We start from the raw sequence: 22,079 nt of genomic DNA on the forward strand, positions 1-22,079 counted from the left end.
ATTGTGCAAACAGTTCTCCCCCTGAGCCATGTAGTATGAAATGGTGTCCTTGTTGTTGTTGTTTAGTCGTTTAGTCGTGTCCGATTTGAACCATGGACCAGAGCATGCCAGGCACTCCTGTCTTCCACTGCCTCCCGCAGTTTGGTCAAACTCATGCTGGTAGCTTCGAGAACACTGTCCAACCATTTCGTCCTCTGTCGTCCCCTTCTCCTTGTGCCCTCCATCTTTCACAACATCAGGGTCTTTTCCAGGGAGTCTTCTCTTCTCATGAGGTGGCCAAAGTATTGGAGCCTCAGCTTTAGGATCTGTCCTTCCAGTGAGCATTCAGGGCTGATTTCCTTCAGAATGGAGAGGCTTGATCTTGCAGTCTATGGGACTCTCATGAAGTGTAAATCAGAAGCGACAGCGAGCTACCGTGGGGCATGAAAGGGGACTCGCTAACAGAAAAGGGACAGAGGGAAAAGGAATTCTAGCACAAAAAGGTGGAAGTTTGGATTTTCTGTGCAGGTCGGCTTGTGGAGGAGAGATTTGCCCTCTCTCTCCCTCTCCACAGCGTCCCCCCACCTGTTTCCCCTTCGGCAGCAGTTGCCACACGCAGGCAAAGCCCACACCTCACAACTGTCCGGAACACACAGTTGTCTCTTTCTGGGAGCTGTGGAAACAGTTGTCACCAACAGTATCTGTGAATCAAGGCCGGCAGAGTCGAGGGAGCCCTTGGGGTAGGTCTGGATTAACACCCCTCTCCTCTTCGGCACATGCAGAAGGCGGGCGAGCGGCACTGGGAAATAATTCAAAAAATCGATTTTAACTGCGGAAAGGCGCAGAAAGGACAAAAAAAATAATTTAAAAATGGCACGACAAGAGCAGAAAAGCAGCTAGCAATCCCAGGAGCCTTTGCACCGACCTCTGAGGCCTGTGGAGAGTTGGGAGTTTGAGAAAAGAGGTTTGGTAGGAGCAATCGTGGTGGAGTTGGGCAGATTTTTGTGGATTTTTGGCAGAGGAAAACCGAGAGCCAACATTGCCATAGTTCATGCCGGTCTGGTAAGTGCTTTCGGTTTGTTTGTTTTTTTAAGGGTTTTTCTAGGGCTTCCAGAAGTTTAGAGAGTGTTTACAGGCTTTTGAGATGATATATGTGATTTCACGCTTACGGGAGACGCCTGTAAATATATTTGGGCTGCACTTTAATGTACAAGTCGGCCCCTTTAAAAAAAAAAAAGGGGGGCCTCTTATCCAAAGACGGACACGGGGACCTCAAAAAAAGAAGAGATGGAGGAGGCAACTACTGTAGTCAAGGGTAACTAGTAAAGAATAGGGAAAAGTGCCACATTATTTGCTAACAGGCCTGGCAGCAGAGTTTTGCTGGGAAACAGGGATTTCTAAGAGCTAATGTGGAGCGGGGAGGGCAAGCTACACCCTAGATTCACACAGCCCTTGACAGAAGCTCTCTGAGCAGCTCCTGAACCAAGAAATAAAATAAGGCAGCATTAGGATAAAGTATAATGCAATAAGAAAATTATAAGCCACTTAATTAAAAAATCTGAAAGAAAGCTGCAACTCCCAGCCCGTGAAACAAAGGTTTTCTCTCAGCCTCCACCTGATGTCATGGCACCAAAAAGCTCACTTGTATCCGCCTCCCCCGTTCAACCCAAATTTACCCTTTCTGCAGAAAATGTGATTGTAGAATAAGCCTGTTTCTAGCAGTCCACTTGCAATATTAAGTCCCCGCCTGGGAGCAACAAGGGGTGTGTGTTCAACAGCCGCTGACATGTTGACTGACTGCAGAGTCTGGAATCTGGAACGGCTTTCAAAGGGCAACATTTTGTGTCAGGGCCCACTTGTAAGATTTCTGTCTGAGATAACTGCCTCCCCCTCTACTGTGTCTTAGTGCATGTTTTACATTTTTGGAGCCTTTTAGTCATTCTTCCGGAACAATGGAAACAAAACACTTGTCGTGAGATGCTTGTTGTGAGATGCGCAAGGACAAGACCTTTCTCATATAGATCTTTGGCTGAAAGGCTGCTCCACGTTATCTCACAACTGGAGTGTCCTGAAAATGTTAAAACACTTAAGATTTCTCCAGATTTTGAGACCTGGGCAGCACAGTACACTTTTGAATTATGTTGCATCATTTATTGTCTTGTGGCTATTGAAAAATCTGTAAACTACATCTCTGTGCTCTTAAATACGTGATTTGTACCTTAGGTTTTTTTGTCTCGTTATATCCTGTAGTTTGTTTTGTCTGCTTCTTAGATAATTTGAGAGTCTCCCTCCGTTGTGTGCGCCAAGGTTTCCCTGTATTCAGAGATTTCTGTTTCATTTCAGTCCTTTACAGCACTTTTGTCTCTCCCTGTAATTTCCAGAATTGGAATAAATCATGTTGTCTTTGCCTGCTGAATTTGCACGACATAAGCAAGCTGCAGAATTCAGCTTTGATCTTGCAGAATCAGTCTGATGTAGAGCTAACAGTTTTAACAAGAAGGGCAACACACAAAACACAGTTAAATTAGGCAGCATACACACCGTGTATTTAAGGCAAATGACTCCCCCTCCCAAAGAATTCTGGGAACTGTAGTTTGCTAAGAGCCCTGGGGATTATAGCTTTGCGAGAGGTAAAGTTCCCAGGATTCCTGGAGGAAAGTCTTGTTCTTTAAATGCATGGCATGTATGCAACCTTGGAGGTGGTGGTAATATATTTTGCACATATTCTGAAGTCCACCACTTCCTCCTGGAAGGCACTGCAGCAGCTGTATTGTGAGCGTCCGTCCATTTCTGGGACATTAACCATCGAGTGGCAGTCAGGAAACTTCGGACAGCAGAGACACCCCAGCTACAGACTTGGATATCAGGGACTAATAACAGGGTAGCTTGAGGTGTAGCGATAGAAAAACCAATTGAAATATACTCGGAGTCGAGCGGTCTGCATTAAAATGCCGGTGAATTTTCGTGAGGAGCTAGAAACAGGAAGTTGCAAACTGATTTGGAAATGTGGCCAATCGCTGCTGTTGAACAGGGAGTCTTCATTTAGCATTTGCCATTGGCCAAGGCGGCTTCTAGGGCTTTGTCCAACCCCCTTATAAAGCCTTTGTTTAAGGGACAGAGCCTCCAAAGCAGGCATAGGCAACCTTGGCCCTCCAGATGTTTTGGGACTACAACTCCCATCATCCCTGACCACTGCTCTTGTTAGCTAGGCATGATGGGAGTTGTAGTCCCAAAACATCTGGAGGGCCGGGTTTGCCTATGCCTGCTCCAAAGGGGCTGTCTCATTTGGAGGCAAACTTCGTCCCCAATGCCTCTCTCCTGCTGCAAATTGTCCGCCGCTTGGGATGGAGGAACACGGGCGACTCGCTTAGGACAGCAGCAGCCCAGTAACATTATCCCCGTCCTCGGCGCATTCTTGGCTGTGCACGCTGGCTCCAGGCGGGTGTCACCCGAGCTCCTTGCTTCCCCAGCCAGGGCAGCGGACTGTTTACTCCAGGCAAGCCTAGCTGCGTATTATTAGCTCTCTCTGGTTTCTTGTTTGCATTTGAAGATGCGAAGGTCATTGCTGGAAAAGACACATTAGGTCATGTCTCAGCCATCTCTTTCTCCCCCGCAAATCCCCACAGTCCATTCCTGATAGGTGGCTGTGGAGACTTCGTAGTCAGGGCTGTTGGCTTCCTTAGGGAAGGGAGAGCGGTGCCTGGGTGGTTAGGCAGGGCCGGCCCACCCAGGAGGCAAGGTGAGGCGACTGCCTCAGGCAACAGGATTCGCAGGGGCGGCAGGTCCAGCCTCCAAGGAATGCATTGTCCACCGCTGCTGCTGCTGTAGCAATGGCTGTGGTATGCTCCTTGGAGGCCAGATCTGCTGCCTCCATGCCTCATCCTCCTGAATAGGAGGCGCTTCTGGTCTCCTGCCACTCTTAGGGAGGAAATGGTGTGTTGGGCTGAGCTCTGGGGTCTCTTGGGGTCTGCACTGAGCAGGGCAGGTCCCTTTCCCTCTTTGATTCCCACTTCAACATCTGGCAAGATTGATCCTGAAATATACTTGGAGTTGAGTGTGGATTTCATGCTCTTTATTCAGCTCATAGCAGCAATGAATGAAACTTTCCCCAAAACTTCTAGCTATATATACAGTGGTGCCCCGCAAGACGAATGCCTCGCAAGACGGAAAACCCGCTAGACGAAAGGGTTTTCCGTTTTGGAGGTGCTTCGCAAAACAAATTTGCTATGGGCTTGCTTCGCAAGACGAAAATGTCTTGCGATTCCTGGGGGGGTTTTTTCGCTCCTCACCCCCTTTTTCTAAGGCACTAAGCTGCTAATAGCCTTTTAGCAGCTAATCCGCTAATCCCTTAAGCCTTTAATAGCCGCTAATAGCCGCTAAACCGCTAATAGCGCTTATCCGCTAATCCGCTAATGGGCTTGCTTCGCAAGACGAAAAAACCGCTAGACGAAGAGACTCACGGAACGGATTCTTTTCGTCTTGCGAGGCACCACTGTACATTATTTACACAATGGGCCCCGCTGCTGGGCTGCTCCTGTAGGCCAATCAGGTTGCGGATTCACTTCCCCCAGAAGCCTGATTGACTGCTCCTGCGGGCCAATCAGGTTGCTGATTCACTTCATCCAGAAGCCTGATTGGCTGCTCTTGCAGGCCAATCAGACTGCTGATTCACTTCCACCTGGAGCTGGATTGGGTGGCTCCTGCGGACTAATCAGACTGCTGCATTCTGGATCCTATTGTTCTAGGATTCAGCTCAGTACATAACACCTCCGATTCCCTCCCTGTTTCCACTTCTGGGTGCCACAATTTAAGAGGTGTGTTGACAAGCTGGAACATGTGCAGAGGAGGGTGACCAAGATGACTCAGGGTCTGGAAACCAAGCCTTATGAGGAACAGTTGAGGGAATTGGGTTTGTCTAGCCTGGGAAAGAGGAAATGATAGCCACCTTCAGATATCTAAAGGACTGTCATGTGGTGTAGGATGGAGCAAGCTTGTTTTCTCCCCAGAGGGTAGGACTTGAACCAATGGCTTCAAATTACAATAAAGGAGATTCTGATCAAACATCAGGAAGAAATTTCTGACACTAAGAGATGTTTCACAGTGGAAGGGACTCACTCGGGAGGTTGTGAGGTTGTAAAAACCTTCCTTGGAGGTTTTTAAGCAGAGGTTGGATGGCCACCTGTCATGGCTGCTTTAGTTGAGATTCCTGTATTGCAGGGGGTTGGACTAGATGACCGTTGGGATCCCTTTGAACTCCACAATGATTCTATTCCCGGTGTAGCTCTTCATTGCCTCCTTGCTGCAAGTGTAGATCTCTCCCCCCTTGTTCATGATGCAGATCTTCACTCATTCTGTTTTTTCTTATGTGCGGCATTTTGTGGTTTGCTGCAGCTCCCAAAATGTTAGGAGGAGAAGGGTTTGGGAAGTGCATCTTCTGAAAGAGCACCTGGGTTGTTGTTGGTGGAGGGGCAAGCGGAGGAAAAGGCTCCTGGGAATCAAGGTGAAATGCTCAGTAAACATGTCTTCTGCAAGAGTGACCTCTCTCTCTCTCTCAGCAAGAGATAAGACTCTGCAGCCTTGGATCCCAGAGGCAGGCTTCCTTTAATCTTTGTGTGCTTATCGGGCCAAAGGCAAATGGAGCGTGAACAGAAAATGTTGAGGCTGTAGAAAATCCCATGGAAAGGAAGGGAGAAGGAAACTAAAGAAGAGAATCTGGATCGGCCATCTTATTTCCCACCTCTTTTTCTCTCATGCATTGGAGATGCAGTATTTGTTATTTCACTTCCATGTCCCCATGTTAGTAACATCTGTTGCAGTAAGGACATCTTGCTGTAAAGAGCCTTGAGGCACTTAAAAAAATCAAATTATTATTATTAATAATAATATATTTATTATTTATACCTCACCCATCTGGCTGGGTTTCCCCAGCCACTCTGGGCGGCTCCCAACAGAATACTAAAAACACGATAAAAAAAAAAAACGTTAAAAAGTTCCCAGTACAGGGCTGCCTCCAGATGTCTTCTAAAAGTCAGATAGTTGTTTGTTTGTTTATTTGAAGCCAGAAGTTCCACAGGGAGGGCGCCACCACCGAGAAGGCCCTCTGCCTGGTTCCCTGTAACCTCGCTTCTCGCAGTGAGGGAACTGCCAGAAGGCCCTTGGTTCTGGACCTCGGTGTCTGGGCTGAGTGATGGGGGTGAAGATGCTCCTTCAGGCATATTATGGCATAAGCTTATGTGGACTAGGGTTCACTTGATCTGTGTGTGATGAAAACTGAATAATTTGTAAGTTTTAAAAGTTGTTCTCTATGCCAGTTTGATCCATTCGTTATCTGCTTTCCCCGAATCAATGTTAAAGGACTGTGAAATATGCAGAGGGCAAAACGCTCCTCTTGGAGGGAGCCGTTTGAATCTAAACCGCTTCCTCCAGATGGACTTCAAAGAGGCTCCCTTTAACTGCCAATCAGCTGATTGACAGTTACAGTGACCTCCTTTAGATATCAGCACATGGGAATGACCAAACATCATTATAATGTAAGGTTATTGACAGGTGAGTGGTCCCACTCTCCTGTCACAGTTGGTCTGTGGGGAAATTAGGGATATCGCGGACCAGGAATATTGACAAAGGAGTGCCTCAGATTCACCAACCCTTCCTTGTTGAGGTGAGATTCTGATGTGGAGGCTCCAAGAATCTATTGCTAGCTTAACTGTCATGGCTTCTCCTAAAGAATTATGGGAAATCTAGTCTGGCGAGGCTGCTGATAACCCATGACAGGGCTGCAGGTTCTTCAGAGACAGGGAATGGTTTGTTGACTGCTTCCAGTCTGTAGTTGACAGATGACCAGTGCTTTTTCCCCTGAGGGGATGCAGGGGTACACATACCCTAAACATTTTGTGAATATGATACAATACAATAATCTTTATTGTCATTGTCCCATACAGAACAACAAAATTGGAAAAAATCTACATCAGACATTCAGAAACCAACAAGTCTGCTATCCCAGCCTGGTTAACCCCCCTAGAAACTCTGATACCCCATAATTATATACAATATACTCCCATAGAGACTACCTTACACTGTGTTTAAAACCAAAGTCGCGTTTGGATAGAAACTGTTTCTTAGGTGGCTAGTCCTAGTCTTTATAACCCTGTACCTTCTTCCAGAAGGCAGAAACTGAAAGAGATAATTTCCGGGGTGCGCACTATCCTGCGCTATCTTTGCAGCTTTCTTGTGACTCCTGGAAGCATATACAGTGGTGCCTCGCAAGACGAAATTAATTCGTTCTGCGAGTTTTTTTGTCTTGTGATTTTTTTCGTCTTGCGAAGCACCACTGTGTATTGACGGTTTCCCATAGGAATGCATTGGCGGTTTTAAAAAAAAGGCGCAAGACGTTTCGTCTTGCGAAGCAAGCCCATAGGGAAATCCGTCTCGCGAAGCAACTCAGAAAACGAAAAACTCTTTCGTCTTGCGAGTTTTTCGTCTTCCGAGGCATTCGTCTTGCGAGGTACCACTGTATTTGATTTTTTGTCCATTTACTGTATTCATTTTCCACGATTTTGAACTATAAAATGTTGATTTTCTTGAGTCAAAAGGAGAGTACGCCTAAACATTTTTTTAAAAAAAAAGGAAAATAGCACTGCATATGACTGCTCTGGTTACTCCACTTGGTACAAAACGCAGCCAGGAGACTTGCAAGGAAGGTTTCAGATCTTTTTTAAAAAAGAGATTAACCAAAGCTCATAGCCCCAGCACCTTTTTATCAGCTGGGCACCACACTTCTTCCTGAGGGAACGGAAAACAATATCACTTTGTACCTGCCCATCACTACCCAGCATGCATAGGGTTTCAGGTCAGGCTTTCTCCCATCACCTTCCTTAGTCGCTCATGGCCACAGGCCCATCTGCAAAACGGTGTGATTCGATTAGCGGCTACATGTTTTGGGCAAGAGAGAGATACTGCAACATTTCACACCTGGGGGTGAAATATTTCAGAGTCTTTCTTTGTAGATACTCCTCGCAAGTTGCATGGCTATTCTCATCCTGTTTCTGAGGGCCTTGCAGGACACCAGGGCTCTCCAGGAGCCAAGGGAGCCATGGCTGATTAGGACCCACTGCGGAAGGTTGTTGTTTTTTAGTATCTGCCCTTGAAAATTGCTGTCCCTACTGTTTCCTTTTGGGAAAGTGATAGGGGATAGCTTTGAACACTATTACTGTTTCATAATTGCGAAACTGCCCTGGAAAAAACGGGACAGCCTGTGTTGTTGGTTTTTTTTTGCTTGAGGTTGTGGTAGCCATTTTGGGTACCGTGTTCTTGCACTCTTTCGTGCTGTGCTGTTGTCCCCCCAAAAGCGCTTTTTCTGGGGCCATGATCTCACACATCACCCCCAAAGGTGTGTTTTGGGGTGCCACGTGAGACCGTGCCCCCCAAAAAGCACGGGGGGGGCAGGTTGAGAGCATGGCGTGGGTCACGTGATTCGCCCTGGAGCATGTCCCAGAAGACCTGCGTCCTGGTTTCCGATCAGAAAAAGTTGGACAGTATGTTGTTTGTTAGGTTCTGTAGTCTTCAAAGTGTCCAAGCTACTTACATTTGAAAACCGAAATATATTATACCATTAAAATTCATATAAAACATTGAAGTTATCACACAGTTACCTATGATTCAAACACACACATACAGAGAGAAAAGCACACACACACACACCATAATGGTCACAGGTAGCATGATTGCAGCAGCACAAAATCAGCTATCAAAAACCTAGAGGGGAAAGGTAAAGATATCTGAAAAGATATCAGCAAAAGTGCCAAGAAGGCTTCACCACGAAGAGCCTTCCACAGATGGGGAACCACAACTGAAAAGGCTCTCCAGCCCTTTCTATTGTACCCTATTGCCCTTGTCTTCATATCCGGTCCCCGTCCTTCATGGTGAAACTGAGGGGGGTTGGTGGAATGAATTGTCAATATTGGCAGGCACCAAGTGTGACGGCGTTTAACCCTTCTGTCTTTCTACAGTAGTTTCCCAAACAGCTGCTATTGTCTCCGTGGTTCCTCTCCTCCCCTTGCACATTTTATTGTCCAGCCCTGCAACATCTGGATGGAGAAAGGGTGGGGGCTGGCGTCTGATAACACAGTATTGACAAAAGGGACGCAGGTGGTCTAAACCACTGAGCCTCTTGGGCTTGCCGATCAGAAGGTTGGCGGTTCGATTCCCCACGATGGGGTGAGCTCCCATTGCTTGGTCCCTGCTCCTGCCGCTCAAAACCATACCAGCACAAGTAGATAAATAGGTACTGCTGCGATGGGAAGGTAAATGGCATTTCCATGCGCTCTGGCTTCTGTCACAGTGTTCCGTTGCACCAGAAGTGGCTTAGTCATGCTGGCCACGTGACCTGGAAAAGCTGTCTGTGGACAAAGCACATTATTTTGCTCAAAGAATTCTAGGTCCTCTATAATTTAACTCTCACAGCGCTACAGTTCCCTGCAGCTCTTAACAAACTACAGTGCCCAGAATTCTTTGATGGGGGAGATGTTTCTCAAATGTGCTTTAAAAGTTTAGTGTGTGTAAGAAATGAGCAAGAGATTATTTCCTAGGTTTGCCATATTTTCAAGAGGTAAAAATCCGGAAACAAAAAGTTGTTGAGCTTTTTCAGGGCAATCGCCCATTAGGCCCTCTGCCTGAGCCTGAACCAGAGCTGTCTGTGTATATACACACAAAATTTAAACCCAAAATCCAGAACATCTGCTTTAAAATGTGAAATCCCCCCCCCCCAAATGGGCATGTAGGACTCCTGAAAGAGGATGTGTCCAGGAATTCCAGGACGTATGGCAACCCTAATTTCTGTGTTCCCCGATTTCTGGGAATGGAGTTGAGAGATGACCTAATTTAGGGAGAAAACAGTAAAGACCCGATGAGGAGAGCAGAGCAGAGGTTATATTTTCTGAGAATCCTCCGGAAAAATAATCTCTCAAAGGACTGATATTTATCGATTGATAAAGATTATTGATCGATCAAAGGAGCCAAGGTTCTTAGATTCTGTGTTTGAAGCCTGATAAGGCCCAGAGTGACGCAGCCTGATAAGACCTGTGTGTGTGTGTGTGCAGATTGTATAGGATTAGAAAGCGGGATCATGACAGTGACACATTGGTGTCTCCTGGTGTCTCCCTCTGCGTATTGATATGGCAGGGGGCATCTGAGCAATCTCTGAATAATTCAGTAGCAGGTTGTCTCCCCGGACGCCGAGCTGTGCTGCAATCGTGCCAGATGGGCCGTTTTGCAACCCCGGTGGTGAATAATGAATGAATAAGCCCCTGATAATGAGGACGCCATCGGCCCCGTGGGAGGAGAGAAGGAGAGAGCAAGGAGACAAAGGCAGATGAGGCGGCTGGTGCCTCTGAATCAGGGGGAATAAGGAGGAAAAGCAAGGCCGCTCCTTCCTTCTCCCTTGCGCAAATCCTGCACCCAGCACCCTGCCTAAGCCTGGGAACGAAATCAAGACTTGCTTCATCCAGAATCAACTATAGCTGAGAAACGCTGGTTCCCAAGCAAAGAGAGTCACAGTACGGTCCTCTCAGAGGGTTGCATCTAACTAAGGCAGGGGTCAGCAAACGTTTTCAGCAGGGGGCCGGTCCACTGCCCCTCAGACCTTGTGAGGGGCCGGACCAAATTTTGAAGGGGAAAAACGAACAAATTCCTATGCCCCACAAATAACCCAGAGGTGCATTTTAAATAAAAGCACACATTCTACTCATGTAAAAACACACTGATTCCCGGACCGTCTGCGGGCCGGATTGAGAAGGCGATTAGGCCGGATCCGGCCCCCGGGCCACCAGCAGCCGCCTATTGAAGGCCCAATTGCCGCTGCAACAGCAAATCAAACAAAGCCATTTCCGCAGCCACCAATCACATGCACTAACTACTGGTGACAATCTCTGGCTCGCGGCAGCAACCAATCACCCGTCCCCCCCTCAGCACTACCTGTGTATAAGACGACCCCAATTTTTAAACATTACTTTCACGTAAAAAATCCTCGTCTTATACACGGAAAAGTACAGTAATTCTTTATTGTGGTTGATAAGTGCAAACTGTTTAATTATTTTCTGATTTGTAGTTTTACTGTTCACTGATTCTGATGGATTGTTGAATGTTGCTTTGATATAAAGTTGTTTATTTGATATAAAGTTGTTTATTTTAACGTTATTGCAACTTTTTATATTGGATCAGATTGTTATTGTTTGATGTTTCATTATGTTTTCATATGTGTTGGAAGCCACCCAGAGTGGCTGGGGCAACCCAGCCAGATGGGCAGGGTATAAATAAATATTATTATCATCATTAGTATTATTAGTATTATTAAATCAGCACTTCGAATTTCGCTTAGGAGCAAGGTGATAAGCTTACAATCCAATCTACATTCTCTCTCTCTCTCTCTTCTGTTATTATTACAGTGGTACCTTGGTTGTCAAACTTAACCCATTCTGGGAGTCTGTTCAACTCCCGGAACAGTTCGAAAACCAAGGCACGGCATCCGATTGGCTGAAGGAGCTTCCTGCACTCAGTCAGAAACCACGTTGGACGTTTAGCTTCCAAAAAAGGTTCACAAACCGGAACACTTACTTCCGGGTTTGCGGTGTTCAGGAGCTGATTTGTTCGGGACCCAAGCTGTTCGACAACCAAGGTACCACTGTACAGTGGTACGAGGTACAGTGGTACCTCGGGTTAAGTACTTAATTCATTCCGGAGGTCCGTTCTTAACCTGAAACTGTTCTTAACCTGAAGCATCACTTTAGCTAATGGGGCCTCCCGCCGCTGCCGCGCCACCGGAGCACGATTTCTGTTCTCATCCTGAAGCAAAGTTCTTAACCTGAGGTACTATTTCTGGGTTAGCGGAGTCTGTAACCTGAAGCGTCTGTAACCTGAAGCGTATGTAAGCTGAGGTACCACTGTACCACCCTATACCTGGAGGTCTCAGGGCGCTTCACAGAACAGAATCAGAATATAAAACCACAAAATATATAATCAAAATCAAAACAACACACACACACTGCTTTGAGCAGCACAGACCATGCAATTTTGCTTCCGTCTGTTGGAAAACCATTATATGCACCTGACTTGTCTGTGTTTCTCAAGAAGCTGAATGTGTATGATTCATGGGGGTTTGTTGGGGCTTGCAGTAGCTCTAGCATTCAGCTATACCCAAGCAGAAAAACTGGACAAACAAGAAACATGAGACTCAGATGAAATGGAAGAAAACCAGAGACAGACGAGAAACAACGAAGTGTTTTTAAATGCTTTGAGAACTCCGGCTGTGTAGACATCACACATCCAAGTCCCCTTTAAAGCACATCACCCTCCTTCGCAGAGCTACAATTCTAAGCACCCTCAGCAAACTCCAGTTCCCGGGTTTCTTTGGCGGGGTGTGCTTTCCATGTATCTACTCAGAAGACCCACTAAATTAGGACTAAGCCCCACTGAATTCAATGGGGCTTTACTCCCAGGTAAGTGGAGCAAATGCAGCCTAATCTGACCAACACCTTCAATGCAATTTGCAAGGATGGGGGCCAGTTTCATGGAAACCAGTGGAATTTCCTTCCGAGGAAAAGTGCTCCGTCTCCAGGTTGAAAGGTTTGGATTCTTTTTGCAAATGAAAATGTGAATTTCACTTCCACTGATTTCAATCAGGCTGGATAACAGCCTGCCAGAGTAGAAGTTAATTTGCTCCTCAAAATTCCAATATGTAAATGTTGCTGATTCTCATACTCTGAACAATCAACTCTTGCGCTGGGTTTGCATGTCTTTGACGCCCAGTTCTGCCTGAATTGCATATCTGACACCTCACAATAGGGGTTTGAAACTCCAGAGGAGACATGCAATAGCATATAGTATTTGACAGGAGTGATAGCTGGGGGGACGGGAGCAGTGTGTGCTGACATATGATGAGCCAATTGACCGGCTAAGCATGATTTCTAGTGTAACAAGAGGACACACATTTCTAGTGGTTGACAGAAGGGACACCAAAGTTGTTGAGCTTTTTAAAGTTTTGCCCAAAGTTGTTGAGCTGTTTTTAAGGAAATTTGATGGCTGAATCCCAGCAATGTCCGGAAAATTCCTTGGGTTTAGCCAGTGCTTTTTTCCTGGGGGTACTCATACCCCCTAAACATTTTGTGAATCTTTGTACTTTTGTCCATTTACTGTATTTATTTTTCCCGATTCCAACTACAAAATGGTGATTTTCCTAAGTCAAAATGAGAGCACCCCTAAACATATATTATTACAGTATTATTTTTTTAAAAAGCAGTGCGTTTAGCAAAATCAGACTAAATTTTGCAAAGATATATTTTAAAGAAATGGTAGTGAAAAAAATACAGTGGTACCTCTGGTTACATACGTTTTAGGTTGCATACGCTTCAGGTTACAGACTCCGCTAACCCAGAAATATTACCTCAGGTTAAGAACTTTGCTTCAGGATGAGAACAGAAATCGTGCTCCGGCGGCGCAGGCGCAGCAGGAGGCCCCATTAGCTAAAGTGGTGCTTCAGGTTAAGAACAGTTTCAGGTTAAGAACGGACCTCTGGAACGAATTAAGTACTTAACCTGAGGTACCACTGTAATTCAAAATAGAAAACATGTGGATATTCTTCATCTGGCTAATTTGACCCAGCTTTTTTCCTTCACACAGAATTTGAATCACAGTGGTACCTCGGGTTTCAGATGCTTCAGGCTACAGACGCTTCAGGTTACAGACTCCGCTAGCCCAGAAATAGTACCTCAGGTTAAGAATTTTGCTTCAGGATGAGAACAGAAATCGTGCTCCGGTGGCGCGGCAGCAGCAGGAGGCCCCATTAGCTAAAGTGGTACCTCAGGTTAAGAACAGTTTCAGGTTAAGAACGGACCTCCAGAACAAATTAAGTTCTTAACCCGAGGTACCACTGTACCTTGGTGCAGAATTCTGACTTCTTTAGCATGCAGTGTGAATACAAGAGCCATCAGATTGTTGTCCCATCTGCCTTCCTCTATTCTGCCGTTTTTTCTTTGCTTGTCTGACTCCCCTCCTTCCTCCCCTCTCTGCCCCCTCGCTCTGCAACTAAATTTAACCACATGAAGCCTCCTGGAATCACAGTAGACAAAGCCCGTCCTTCTCCCAGAGGCGCCTGGGCTTTGATCCCTGCCAAACCTTGAACAAGAGGTTCAGTTAGTGACAGCTAAGTGGCTGGGACAGAACGGAGCAGGGGGAGTGGGTGGGTGGGCCGGGCCTGGGGAGGGGGCCAAGGCTACCAGCAGAACTGTAGGAGGATGGTAGCAGTGCCTCTTCTGCCTGGGGTTCTTTCTCCCTCTCCTCTCTCAGGAGATAATCTCCCTGGGAAATCAGAATCTCCTTCTCCAGCCAGAAAAAAAAAAACAACCTCCCCTGGCTGGCAACCCAGAGCCCAGACGGTTTGGGAGGGGCCGGGTCACGCGTTGTCACATTTATGCACTTAGAGAGACGCGCAGAGACGCCAGCAGGGAAACTAATGGCCTCCAAGGCATGGCTTTCGCTGCGGCTCAGAGGTGTGTGTGTTCTGCCCTCCTTTGCCCAAGGCCTCCGGCTGTTTCCAGCACCCCACAGTATCAAGTATCTGTGCCACGGCGATGCTTGCAACTACTGGCACCCCAAATATCGGGCAGATTTAGACAGCTGCTGCACTGGGTAGATTTAGACAACTGGTAGCGGCACAAGTTGCAGGTGCCAAGTTTGGCCAGTTACTGTCTCTTTTTTCGTATATAATTTTATTAAGTTTTCTGTTTTACAGTTTAAAATACAGTGGTACCCCGCAAGACGAATGCCTCGCAAGATGGAAAACCCGCTAGACGAAAGGGTTTTCCGTTTTTCGATGTGCTTCGCAGGACGAATTTCTCTATGGGCTTGCTTCGCAAGACGAAAATGTCTTGCGAGTCTTGAGATTTTTTTTCGCTCCCCACCCCCTTTTTCTAAGCCGCTAAACCGCTAATAGCCTTTTAGCAGCTAATCCGCTAATCCCTTAAGCCTTTAATAGCCGCTAATAGCCGCTAAACCGCTAATAGTGCTAATCCGCTAAGCCGCTAATAGGGTTGCTTCGCAAGACGAAAAAAACGCTAGACGAAGAGACTCGCGGAACGAATTAATTTCGTCTTGCAAGGCACCACTGTACTAATTTTACATCCTTAAGATATCAATGACTTCCTTTCTCTTTCCATGCTTCATTTTACATATCATAAATCCCTGCATATTTTATAATAATAATAATAATAATAATAATAATAATAATAATAATTTATTATTTATACCCCACCCATCTGGCATAATATTCCAACAGAATATTAAAATACAATAGTCTATTAGACATTAAAAGCTTCCCTAAACAGGGCTGCCTTCAGGTGTCTTCTAAAAGTCTGGTAATTGATTTTCTCTTTGACATCTGGTGGGAGGGCGTTCCACAGGGTGGGTGCCACTACCGAGAAGCCCTCTGCCTGGTTCCCTGTAACTTGGCTTCTTGCAGCGAGGGAACCACCAGAAGGCCCTCGGCGCTGGACCTCAGTGTCCGGGTAGAACAAAAACCATTCCATTATTGCTTCCATCAAAACTTGTTTACACTGTTGAATTTATCTTAATGCTGCCAGTGTTTTCAGCTGTATACAATTATTTCCCATATATTCAATAAAGGTTTCCAATCTTATTTAAACATATGTTCTTCTTGTTCTCTTATTCTATATGTTAAGTCTGCGAGTTGTGCATGTTCTGTCAACTTAAGTTTCCACTCTTCTTTAGTTGGGACCTTGCTCGTTTTGCATTTTGGGGCTAACAAAACACGGGTCACAGTAGCAGCATACAGAAATATCCTTTTTTGACACCTGTGAATTTCAGCATGAGTTATCCCCAACAGAAAGGACACTGGGTTTTTTTGGGGGGGGAAAGCCAGTGTGGTGTAGTGGTTAAGAGCGTAGTCTCGTAATCTGGTGAACCGGGTTCGCATCCCCGCTCCTCCACATGCAGCTGCTGGGTGACCTTGGGCCAGTCACACTTCTTTGAAGTCTCTCAGCCCCATTCACCTCACAGAGTGTTTGTTGTGGGGGAGGAAGGGAAAGGAGAATGTTAGCCGCTTTGAGACTCCTTAAAGGGAGTGAAAGGCGGGATATCAAATCCAAACTCCTCCTCCTCCTCTTCTTCTTCTTCTTCTTCTTCTTCTTCTTTAAAACATTTCTTTATTCTTTTATTCTTCTTCTTCTTCTTCTTCTTTAAAACATTTAGGACCATTTTAGATCTGGTCCTAACCAATGTCGATGACCTGGTTAATGGGGTAGAAGTGGAAGGATCATTAGGCGCAAGTGATCATGCTCTTCTGAAGTTTACTATACAACGGAAAGGAGCAGCCAAGCATACTAGGACTCAATTTCTTGACTTTAAGAAAGCCGACTTCATAAAACTTAGGGAAGTGCTGGGTGAGATCCCATGGACAGTAATACTAAAAGGAAAGGGAGTTCATGATGGCTGGGAGTTTGTTAAGAGGGAGATAGTAAAAGCACAACTTCAGGCAATACCAATGAGACAGAAACATGGAAGGTGCCTAAAGAAGCCAGGGTGGCTATCTAAAGAACTTTTAACTGAGTTAAGATTAAAAAAGGATGTGTACAAAAAATGGAAAAGGGGGGAAACCACCAAAGAGGAATTCAAACAAATAGCCAGCACGTGTAGACACAAAGTCAGAAAAGCTAAAGCACAGAATGAACTCAGGCTTGCTAGAGAGGTTAAAAGCAACAAAAAAGGCTTCTATGGGTATGTTCGTAGCAAAAGGAAGAACAAAGAAACAGTGGGGTCACTCAGAGGAGAAGATGGTGAAATGCAAACAGGGGACACAGAAAGGGCTGAACTCCTCAATGCCTTCTTTGCCTCAGTCTTCTCCGATAAAGAAAACAATGCCCGACCTGAAGAATTTGGAGGAAATGATTCAGCAGAGGAAACACAGCCCAGAATAACTAAGGAGATAGTACAAGAATACTTGGCTAGTTTAGATGTATTCAAGTCTCCAGGGCCAGATGAACTGCATCCAAGAGTATTAAAAGAACTGGCAGATGTGATCTCAGAACCACTGGCAGTCATCTTTGAGAATTCCTGGAGAACAGGCGAAGTCCCGGCAGACTGGAGGAGGGCAAATGTTGTCCCTATTTTCAAAAAGGGGAAAAGAGAGGACCCAAATAATTACCGCCCAGTCAGTCTAACATCAATACCAGGGAAGATTCTGGAGCAGATCATTAAGCAAACAATCTGTGAGCACCTAGAAAGGAATGCTGTGATCACCAATAGTCAGCATGGATTTCTGAAAAATAAGTCATGTCAGACTAACCTGATCTCATTTTTTGACAGAATTACAAGCCTGGTAGATGAAGGGAACGCAGTGGATGTAGTCTACCTTGATTTCAGCAAGGCATTTGACAAGGTGCCCCATGATATTCTTGTAAAGAAGCTGGTAAAATGCGGTCTTGACTATGCTACCACTCAGTGGATTTGTAACTGGCTGACTGACCGGACCCAAAGGGTGCTCATCAATGGTTCCTCTTCATCCTGGAGAAGAGTGACTAGTGGGGTGCCACAGGGTTCTGTCTTGGGCCCGGTCTTATTCAACATCTTTATCAACGACTTGGATGATGGACTCAAGGGCATCCTGATCAAATTTGCAGATGACACCAAACTGGGAGGGGTGGCTAACACCCCAGAAGACAGGATCACACTTCAAAACGACCTTGACAGATTAGAGAACTGGGCCAAAACAAACAAGATGAATTTTAACAGGGAGAAATGTAAAGTATTGCACTTGGGCAAAAAAAATGAGAGGCACAAATACAAGATGGGTGACACCTGGCTTGAGAGCAGTACATGTGAAAAGGATCTAGGAGTCTTGGTTGACCACAAACTTAACATGAGCCAACAGTGTGACGCGGCAGCTAAAAAAGCCAATGCAATTCTGGGCTGCATCAATAGGAGTATAGCATCTAGATCAAGGGAAGTTATAGTGCCACTGTATTCTGCTCTGGTCAGACCTCACCTGGAGTACTGTGTCCAGTTCTGGGCACCACAGTTCAAGAAGGACACTGACAAACTAGAACGTGTACAGAGGAGGGCAACCAAAATGGTCAAAGGCCTGGAAACAATGCCTTATGAGGATCGGCTAAGGGAGCTGGGCATGTTTAGCCTGGAGAAGAGGAGGTTAAGGGGTGATATGATAGCCATGTTCAAATATATAAAAGGATGTCACATAGAGGAGGGAGAAAGGTTGTTTTCTGCTGCTCCAGAGAAGCGGACACGGAGCAATGGATCCAAACTACAAGAAAGAAGATTCCACCTAAACATTAGGAAGAACTTCCTGACAGTAAGAGCTGTTCGACAGTGGAATTTGCTGCCAAGGAGTGTGGTGGAGTCTCCTTCTTTGGAGGTCTTTAAGCAGAGGCTTGACAACCATATGTCAGGAGTGCTCTGATGGTGTTTCCTGCTTGGCAGGGGGTTGGACTCGATGGCCCTTGTGGTCTCTTCCAACTCTATGATTCTATGATTCTATGATTCTATGAATTCATTATGGATCATTTCCCAATACTCGTTTACCCTTTTGCAAGTCCACCACATGTGAAAGAACGTTCCCTCCACCTCTTTGCATCTCCAGCACTTATCTGATTCAGTCTTAGACACCTCGGAGTTAAATACCACCTGTGAATCATTTTCAGGTAGTTGCTGCCAGGGACACCAATGGTCCGACTGAACATAAGCGCTTTCCTAAAACGCAGCTGCCATTCTGACCAGCTTCTGTATACAGAATTGTTGTGTTTGTTGTGTGTGTGTGAGAGAGAGAGCAATCTTGTCCATTGCTTTAGGCAGCAAGACGTCTTGGGCCAGCCCTGACTTTGATCCATTGCTCTGGGAACAGCGTCCCTTGTGCGCCATTGTCGAGCTGCGCTCTCTCCGTCTGCCTTCCCAAACCGAAAATTAGTCACACGCACCCAAGCCAAACCCAAGCCAACAATGGCCCCCATTGTCCCTTCCACCCTCCTCCCCTTCCCTCTCGCAGGCTTCTCGCGCAGCCATCCCTTGGCAGTGCCCTCTGCAGGATCCTCCCCCACCCGGGGCGTGCCAGGCTCAGGAGCTTGGCGCTTTGCCCTCTTCTTCTGTGGCTTCTGCCGGGCAAAGGAATGCCAGTCAGGGAGTGGCTGGCACAGGCCTAAGGCAAACGGGGCAATTGCCATTCAAGTTAACACACTGCGTGCTGGAGAACATGAGGATCGCTGGATCTGTCCATTTTGGGCCTCTCCATTTCTCATCCCCCCCCCATCTTAAATCCAGGTTCTCCACATTTCAGCAGGAATCTCTGTGTTGTTGCAACTCGTGAAAATGTCCCACAAATGCAGTTTTCTCCCAATAAACCTATGTTGGCATGCAATTTTGACTAATGCATATGTGTTGGCAAGCAATTCCTCCTAATATATTGCTTTTTTTTTTTTGGTACGTTATTTTCACGAATTTATGCATTTTTCCTAGTACATGCACTTCTGCAGACGCTGGTCGGTTGGAGAATTGCATCGCAAGATTTGGATAAGTGTGGGTTTTTGTAGCTGGCGTTCCTTTGTTTCGGAAAGTGTGCTTCGTGTAGGTTTGCCTTTAAATGGAAATCAGATCCCACCCCCTTCACTAGTAGGGCACCAACTCTGACCCAGGGCATGTTGTTGAAGGAGGGGGAGGGGCCATGATTGTGGAAAAGCATATGCTCTGCATGCGAACAACAACAACAACCCTGGATTTGCTCTGTGGTACCTTGGATTAAGAACAGCTTAGTTTATGAACAACTTGGATTAAGAACGCTGCAAACTCGGAAGTGTTTTGGTTTGTGAACTTTGCCTTGGAATAAGAACATGTTCTGCTTCCTGCTGAATGTGTTCCATTTGTAAATTGAGTTCCCCCGCTGCTATGGGAAAGCACGCCTTAGTTTAAGAACGCTTTGGTTTAAGAACGGACTTCCAGAACGGATTAAGTTCGTAAACCAAGGTACCACTGTAATGGCAGGCTTGTGCAGCACCTGATAAATCTGAGGGATGTTCAGGAAGGAAAAGCACTCTGTACATGGTCTGAAACACTTTCCGCTGTATTGTTTTTAACACTTGATTGGGAGCCACCCAGAGTGGCTGGGGAAACCCAGCCAGATGGGCGGGGTATAAATAATAAATTATTATTATTATTGAGCTTCACATCTTCTACAGGTGGTTGAAACGAAGGCCATTGTTGCCACCAGTTCTTAGATGAGAGTGGGTGGCTTGGGGCAAGAGGGCACGAGAGAAATGTTATGCCAATCACCAGGAGTCTTGCCTTTTTTCTGAGGAGGTTTCAGAAAACAGTTCCCTTTCAGGAGAGAACGGGTTTTTTCTGTTATTTAAAAAATAATAATATTTATTAAATATTTTCCTCGTTTACAAAATCAGATGCATTGCCTCTTTCTTCAGGCTGTGTTTTCTACAAGGCAGTTGCATTTGTTGTGAGACATGGGTGTTTCTTTTTGATTAATGACATCGCAGCTCGCAGCAAGCCAACTGGAACCAGCAGCTCTTATCTTTGGTGTCTGGGATTTGAAGAAGAGGAGGAGGAGCCTCTCTGAAGATAAGAGCAGCCAGGGTGCAGGTGCTGCACTGCTATGCAGCTGAGTTCCAGTCAATAACAGCCACTCAATTCGCCTTTACCCTTTTGTCTATCCAAAGCCCATGGGAGAAAATACAGAATAGGCAAGCACCGCTAATTGCAAAATGAAGAGGATAGTGTGTGTGTGTGTGTGTGTGTGTGTGTGTGTGTAACCTGTCTAGCTACAGTTTCAAAGTTTAAATCATTTCACATTAAAATGTCCAGTTGGCTCTTTGCCCCGGACGGCTGGCTGAAGAATCCTGTGAACCGCAGCTTTAAAAAGTTTATAGTCCTCATTGTTTAGGAGAAAATCATTACCAACAGCTGTGTGCTGTGGAGCCTATTTAAGGTTTTGCAAAACGCGAACGCATCTAACCACATGGTTCTCAAGGGCTGGTGTGGCAGGAGAGGACGGTAAGATTCAAGGACAATCAATAATATATTTTGGGAATAATTCATGTTCTTATGTAGCTGCTGTCCCATGATCGTATTATAAAGGAGCTGTGTTCTGTGTTATAAACCAAGCCGTGCTGAGAGTTGTTACTTTTTGTTTTCCAATGTATTTCTTATCAATAAGAAATTTGCCGCGAGCAAATTTTTAACTTGAAAGTGTGGTCCGGAGAAGTTTGAGAACCACTGATCTAACCATTTGCCCTGATTTCCTGTGGGGCATTTGCAAGTTTCCCCGTTAGTCATGCGTCTATCCTACACCTATCAATGGATTTCTCAGTTGCTTTCCAAATCAAAAGAAGTCTGTTTTTTAAAAAGTGCATTTGTTGTGCAAGGGGGCGAAGGAGCCCTCTAAACCCACTTTAAATGTGCAAACCTGAAGTTCTAGCATGTGCTTGAATCCCTCCCGCAAAATGTTGACTGTCACACCCTCTGATTCAATCCCCAGCGTCCAAACCTCTTTTGTTGACCACTGGCATTACGCTTTCCATTTTAAAGTTCGGAATAGAGTAGTTGCTTTGGAAGACGATCACCAGGCATCCACACAACATGACCAGTCCAACGAAGCTGATGCTGAAGAATCATTGCTTCGACACTGGTGATCTTTGCTTCTTCTAGTACATTGGTTTGCCTGTCTTCCCAAGTGATGGTGTAAAAATTGTCAGAGCTGCTGTTGATGGACTCTTTCGAGGTGTTAGAGATGGCGTTTATAAGCGGTCCGTGTTTCACAAGCACACAGTAAGGTTGGTAGTACAATAGCTTTGTAAACAAGCATTTGGGTTTCCCTTTCGAATGTCCTGGTCCTCAAACACTCTGCACTCCAATAGTATATATCTGCTTCCTGCATTCTAACGATGGCTATTAAACCAGTTCGCATTTGTGGTGTAGATAATGCCCATATAGTCCATCCAATGGCTGTCTTCCTGCTCCTTCCACAAATTAATGCCTCTGACAGCCATTATTACTCTACAGAAAGGCGAGGGCCCTGCTGGGAG

The 22,079-nt window shown here is 45.8% G+C and overlaps 1 protein-coding gene across 2 annotated transcripts in view; it reads left to right on the plus strand.

Moving 5' to 3' along the window:
• The first annotated feature begins 642 nt into the window (after positions 1–642).
• DDR1 (discoidin domain receptor tyrosine kinase 1) overlaps positions 643–22,079 on the plus strand; it is a 106,599-nt gene continuing 85,162 nt past the window's right edge. Inside the window, exon 1 of one of the 2 annotated variants that reach the window (XM_083424891.1) lies at positions 643–1,041. The gene's annotated coding sequence lies outside the window, so the exon portion shown is untranslated. The remainder of the gene's footprint in view (positions 1,042–22,079) is intronic. The other variant, XM_083424894.1, reaches the window with a different exon arrangement.

The sequence above is a fragment of the Podarcis tiliguerta genome (genome assembly GCF_965153285.1).
Source record: "Podarcis tiliguerta genome assembly, chromosome: 2".
Classification (NCBI taxonomy): domain Eukaryota; kingdom Metazoa; phylum Chordata; class Lepidosauria; order Squamata; family Lacertidae; genus Podarcis; species Podarcis tiliguerta.